The sequence below is a fragment of the Silene latifolia genome, chromosome 4 (assembly GCF_048544455.1).
Source record: "Silene latifolia isolate original U9 population chromosome 4, ASM4854445v1, whole genome shotgun sequence".
Taxonomy (NCBI): Eukaryota; Viridiplantae; Streptophyta; class Magnoliopsida; order Caryophyllales; family Caryophyllaceae; genus Silene; species Silene latifolia.
The window spans coordinates 61,769,077-61,775,470 of NC_133529.1; the positions used below are offsets into that span (position 1 = coordinate 61,769,077).

Below are 6,394 nucleotides of genomic sequence, written 5' to 3' on the forward strand. Positions count from 1 at the left end.
GGCACCACTGAGGAAAATAAAGGTGTTTGATTGACAATGGCGCGTCCTTGGCACCGCTGAGGAGAAAATACGCTCGGGTCGTCGCAAGCGAAATTCCGATAAAGAGGAGAAGCCCATGAACTGTATTTAGTGATCATGAATTCTAGCTGGGGAACAAAATGTCGTGGTTGTCTGTAGTCTGTTGAAGAGAAAATGGCGATTCGGACGAAGAGAACGTCCAAAAAGGAGCCATATGTTGGATAAGATGTCGGGGAAGAGGCGAACGAAGCCCGGGCCCACAAATAACGAACTTATAAAGAATTTTAATGAATCTCGGCTGGAAACTCGCTGAGGAAGAGGCGCAGCAAAAACTGCAACCCTTAGAAGAGGCGCAGCAAGTGTTGCGTCTTCTCCCGAGCTCACCCCTGTCTGGGTAAAACTCGACTTATGCCGTGTTTGTTTTTATTTCAAAAACACAAACCTATTTTGTTTTCTTTACAAAACCCAACCAAATGCCAACCAAATTCCGCCAAAACTTGATCAAAACTTGCCATAAATCATGACTAATCGAGGTATGTGTCTTGTACTTACTTTATTTTGTATTTGAGCTTTGATTTGGGTCGAAAAAATAGGGTTTATATACCCATTTCGTTAAAAAATTTGGGGCTTTCGTCCCAAATGAATTTGTCTCATGAAATTGATATTAGAAATGAGTAATTGATCATGTTAGGAACATAACCATGTATCTCTTTCAAATTTTCGTCAAGTATTAAAGATTTGAGCCCGAAATGTGATAGTTTATTGCTAAACCGCAAAACCCTTCGAAAATGGCCCTATGCTAGTCCATTTTTGATGAAGCTTGATGTTTTGGAACCCTTGAGTAATGGGTAAACTTGTTGTTATGGCAGATTTTCAATTTGTGACAGCTTCTCCGGGACACTTTTGTATGGCATAATTGTTATTGTAGTGAAATGCTGCCGAATTTTCGACTCAAACCCGCAACTAGGCTTGAATTTAGACTCGTCTTGACTTAACCTACCACATGTGTGGTCGGGCTTGGAAAATCCGGCCAAAGATGGCTAGAAAGGCCGTTTTTAAATGCTTAAAACGCTTGAAAATGCTTGAAAATGTGTTTAACATCGCTTTGTTTACTTCGATTTTGCAGAGGATATTCCTTCTATGTCGGGGAGAGGCCCCATAGACACTGACTTTGACCCTTATACCGCACAGGAGATGGAGGAGGATATAGAGGAGGAGGTCCCGCAGAGGGCCAATGTAGGACGAGGCGGCCGTCAGCTCTCAGGAGTGCCTGAGTGGGCCGAGAAATGGGATGGTAGACATCTCATTTGGGCGGCGGAGAGCCACCTGTCATATAGGACGGCAAGGAGCATGGTAATCCTTCAGCTTGTCATTCCCTTATTCATTTATTTCTTACACATTTTATGCTAAAGAAAGCTTTCTTTTGAATTGACGCAGGAGGCTAGGAATATGAGGTCCTTCTCTGGTTATACAATGATGATAGACGCTTTCGGGAAGCTGTCGGAGGAGGAGAAGGCTATCATCGAGCGGAGAGACTTTGGTGCTTTGGAACGAGGCTGGAGGGAGATCAAGGAGAGGAAGATTCGGGCTAACCTCAGCCTGATTTGAGCCTTTTTTGATCGGTTCTGGGACACGGTCTCGACTTTCCATATGCCTTTTGGAGAGATCGGGGTCACCTTGGAAGACTACGGGATGATCTCGGGTCTGCCGTGTGGAGAGGAGCCATTGGTGCGGCCGTTGGCGGCATGAGAGTAGACTTGGCCGAGGCGAGGAATCTGGTTGGCTAGAACCTGGCTGCGAGTGTGGCCCAGGTTTCTGGTTTGGTGCCGAGTACCTACATCAGAGACTATTTGGGTGGTAAGGTTCCGGCGAGAGTGAAGATGGATGGACGCATAGGGCCTCCACCACCTTGTACTACTGAGCAGCGGGCCCGTTTGTGGTTGTGGTTGTGGTGGTTCTTGTCTTCGATTTACTTCGGAGACAAGGGGAAGAGGCTATCGACAAAGCTTCTTTCGTCTCTTTCTGAATTGAGTAGCCTAGGTCGTTGGGACTGTGTTACCCCTAGTTTTGCGGTCCTCACGCCCTATTTGAGGGCCATGGTCCATCTGGAGCTGATGGAGAAGGGGACTTCTCCTGCCACTGTCGGTCCTGGACTCCTCTTGGAGGTATGACCCTTTCTTGAAAATATGAAAGATCATTTTTGTAGAAAACGATTTGTAATAATTATTATTTTGCCTGCAGGCGTGGGTGTACTCTTACTTCCCTGGCTTTGCGCCCACGAGGGCGGAGGACGTACCGAGAGCGTACCCCGTCGTGAGGGACTGGGTAGTGTGTCGTGAGAAGAGCCAGCGGTCTTCTTATGATGTTTGTCGGGGGGCATGAATGCCCTGAAGTTAGACAGCGTAAGTGTCTTTGATCTTCATTTTATTTTCCTTTATTTAGAGATGATCATAGGAATGACCCCTCATTTTCTTGCTTTAGTAGGTGTCCAGGCCCTGGGAGAGCTACTCTAGGGCTCCAGCCTTTGTCGCTAAGGTTCTCCATCCCCGGAGTTCGAGTAGGTTGCTGTTGACGACGCCCATGGGGCCTATGTGGTACTTGGGTGAGCGTTTGACTCGGCAGTGCTCTCGTGACACTTTTACGGTTCCCATCGACCCTCCACGGACGATGTTTAAGGAGCCTTCAGAGGCTGAGAGGGCAGCTTGTTGGAGTATGTGTCCTCGACAATACTACGATCACATGTTTAAATCTCATAATAAGAATACGTAAGAGATGATTCAATTATATAGTCAACTGATCAACATTAATCGGTAATGATTGGCTAACTAGAGTTTGACATTACTGTCGTTTGACGGTGGTGATCAGTTGATCCCTTAAGGTCACACCTATAGGACGATTCCCAAACAGAAAAGTTAAATAATCGTATATTGATACAGATTAATTAAATGCTTAAATTGAACAAATTTATTTATAAGTGAGAATTATATATCTTATTGTAATGTGATTAAATAAGATTCAATTTAGTAATTAATTTGTTATATTACTAAAATTAATTAATGTTTATGAAACACTAGAGATAAGAGTAATTAGTTAGTTATAATTACAAGATGTTGTAGATTATATTAACTAGACTTAATGTGACCCATTTTATATACATGTAATTCACTACTATAAAATAAGCCAAAGAAACCGGTTAAAAAAGGCCTTAGAAACCGGTTTATAACCGTTCTCTAGCTCATAGGTGTCTTAGCCTAAGAGACCGGTTATTTAAACCGGTTTCTTTGCTTATGTCAAAGAGACCTGTTTTGTGCAGAAACCGATTTCTTTGAAAACAGATAAGAGACCAGTTATTGGCCAAAACCAGTTTCATTGCTTGTTATCTTTAAAACCAGTGATTGAATAAAACGGGTTTCTTTGATCCTATCTTTGAAATCAGGTGTGGGCGAAAACCGGTTTCTTAGGTTTTATTTAAAACAAAAAAAAATTACAACTAAAAAATGTCAAGACCTACATAATTTTATTCAAAAATTACAATTAATAAAACATTACAATTGTCAAACTACATTATCACCATCAACTTCCTAAATCAACCAATCTAAAAGTTATATTCGGATTCGTATAAACTAAACCATAATTACAAAAAGGAATAAATTTATCGAAAAAATAACTCTCCAAGTTAACCTTGTCGTTGAAATCATCTAATACCCAAACTCGAAGTGAAATCAGTGGCCTCCCCCTGCACGAAGGGAAAAAAACAAACAGTAAAAAATATCTGGAAATTGTGGAAAACGGAGAGAGTAAGGGGATCTAAAACCCCTAAATTGATCTATCCTGATTAGCAAAGTCCAACAAATTTAACTCGAATACTTCAATCGCAACAACTATGCTATATTTCTCTTTAAATAACAACAACAAAATCATACAACATCTGTCGCACTCAACTAATTAAGCACAAATTTACCCATAAACCCTAACTAATTGCCTGAACCCAATATGATTCGGGCAGTGCTGGTCTGACGATACCTCAGCCATAATGAGATAATACTCCTAGGCAACGACAAAATCAATCCCCATTGTAGGAGAGAAAAAGGAAATTTCGGAATCTAATAGCAAAGGAATTACTTCCTACTCTTTGGCAAAAAATTATAACTGTAATAACTAGTTTCAGGTTCAACGAAATACAAATATTATTATATATAAAGTTTTAAGTCATAATAATGTACTCTCTTTACATACATTGTCATAGAAATTCCGAGCCACGATCCTATAGTTGATAGAAGAAAGAAGGAAATCGACATTTTTAATGATAACCATATCAAGGACTGGACAACATACTCTAACAAAATATACTTGATAAGAACAAGAGTATGCATACCTATTTGTCGGTAGTTTGAAAGATGAATGTACCCAAAATCTGATCCTGATGCAAGCAATCACAACACCAATTAAAATGCTCCCTGTACAATGTAGCTATAAGTAGAACACTTGAATGTGAAAGTAAAACACATCATTAATTAAGGAGTATACATGTGACAGTAAGACTTGGATGCCAAATAATTTGGTCAACTTAACAGCTCTTTCAGACCCACGAACTCAACCTGCTCCAACAACAACAATAAAAACGTAACTGATGCCTCAAGGGCTCCCACAAATAGCGAAGGAAGGAGTTAGACAAAACATTACGAAGCCTTACCTTAGCCTGTAATACTACAATAACACTCTGTGCTTTGCCATTTTGTTCTTTATCATTAACATATCATCAATTTACTACATTCAGACGCAACTAAACAGAAAAATTTCCAGCTTTTCAATGAAAATAGAATTTAAAGACTTGATACATGACATCTAATCATAGGATCTAAGGTGAAAAAGCAACTCAAATTGAGGTACATGTAGTATGTATGCTACTCTTTGACTCCAAGCATTTTGTTCAAGCTGCTACATCAATATACCTACAAGATTATTTAAGGTCCTGCCTTTAGACTGTGAAGAATTGTCTTTAGATTGTAAGGAACTCGTCAACCTTGTTTATGTAGAACTCATAAACCGCAAATGAATTCCAAAACCTATTAATCTATTATACTGGCAAGCTCGTCTGTGTGACCTTCTGTAGCACCACAATCCAGGCTCACAAAGTCTGCTTTGAATATTCAAAAATTAGTCACACACCAATACTAAAAATAGTAGCTTTATTCTCAACAGCAACTATTATTTATTTGATCAAACTAGGGATTACAAGAGCTATATTATTGTAAAAAAAAATAGAGCACTCTATATATGAAAGTGAACCTATAGAGAGAACAACTTAATCAAAGCTAAAAGCTATTTATCTACACTATATTGAAAGCGTGTTTACTTCATTTCTATAGCTTTGATGCCTTCAGGCGACTAAAATGCACAGACTTGATTGAATACATCAGTTACATGCCTAAGTATAGTGAATCAAGCGGACTAAGTTGAGCATCATTCACAATCGATAGTTCTTGAACTTCAGCAAAAAACCACAGCATACTTTGTAAATAACACTATCATTTATCACTAATTCATATTCATATAAGCATATAAGCATAATTAGAGTAGATAATTACAGATAAACGGAATTGAATCTAAAACCCCTAAATTACTCGACCCCTAATAAGCAAATCTAATTAATTTAATCTAACACTTCAAACTATCATTAAATAACAATAATGAAAGCGTACAGCATCTGAATTAGGCATAAATCGAAATCCCTATAAACCCTACCTAATTAAAATGAAATTGGTGAAAAACTATGAATACCTATTATCAAAGAGGAACTGTCTTACAGGAGATGCAACCGATATGAAGCCGCAGTAAAGGTAGCTTGGGCGTGCGTATGGCGACCTTGTGCAAGTGCGTAATCAACAACCGTAAATGTCGCCTTGTGAGAGTGTGGTTTAGTGGTGGCATCTGGGCTAGGTTGGGTGGTCGGCGAATAAGCGAGATTTGGTGGTGGCAGGGTAAGACGGTGGGCTGAGATGCGATAATGCGAGTGGTGCGGCGGCGTCGCCATTTTCGATATGTGAGGAGGTTTATTTGGTAAACTGTTTTTAATTTGATGATGAAGTTGGACAAATCTTATCTTTATTAATTGTAAGACAATCTTTGAATGGAGAATCTTGCTACATCATTTGTACAACTTTTTTTTTTAAATTCAGGTTATGGTGGGCCCCGTTGGTGTACAAAGAATTTATTTCTTCAAATCGTCTGCCAATACAACCATGCGACAATTTCTGTCTTAAAAAAATAAATTATGAAATAATTACATACAATCAGAATAAATGAATTAATTGCATATAATCGGAATGAATTACAAATCGAAATAAATGAAATAAATTACATATAATTGGAATGA

General features: G+C 39.1%; 1 long non-coding RNA gene across 2 annotated transcripts; it reads right to left on the bottom strand.

Moving 5' to 3' along the window:
• Window positions 1-3,457: 3,457 nt before the first annotated feature.
• On the bottom strand, window positions 3,458-6,104 carry LOC141652258 (uncharacterized). Of its 2 annotated transcripts, XR_012547083.1 has the most exons (4): window positions 5,800-6,104; window positions 4,546-4,616; window positions 4,394-4,438; window positions 3,458-3,754 (listed from the first exon to the last, which is right to left on the bottom strand). It is a non-coding gene; the product is annotated as an uncharacterized LOC141652258 (long non-coding RNA). The 2 variants fall into 2 exon arrangements; XR_012547082.1 differs by lacking the exon at window positions 3,458-3,754 and having other exon boundaries at window positions 3,807-4,438; window positions 5,800-6,103.
• Between the last annotated feature and the right edge of the window lie 290 nt (window positions 6,105-6,394).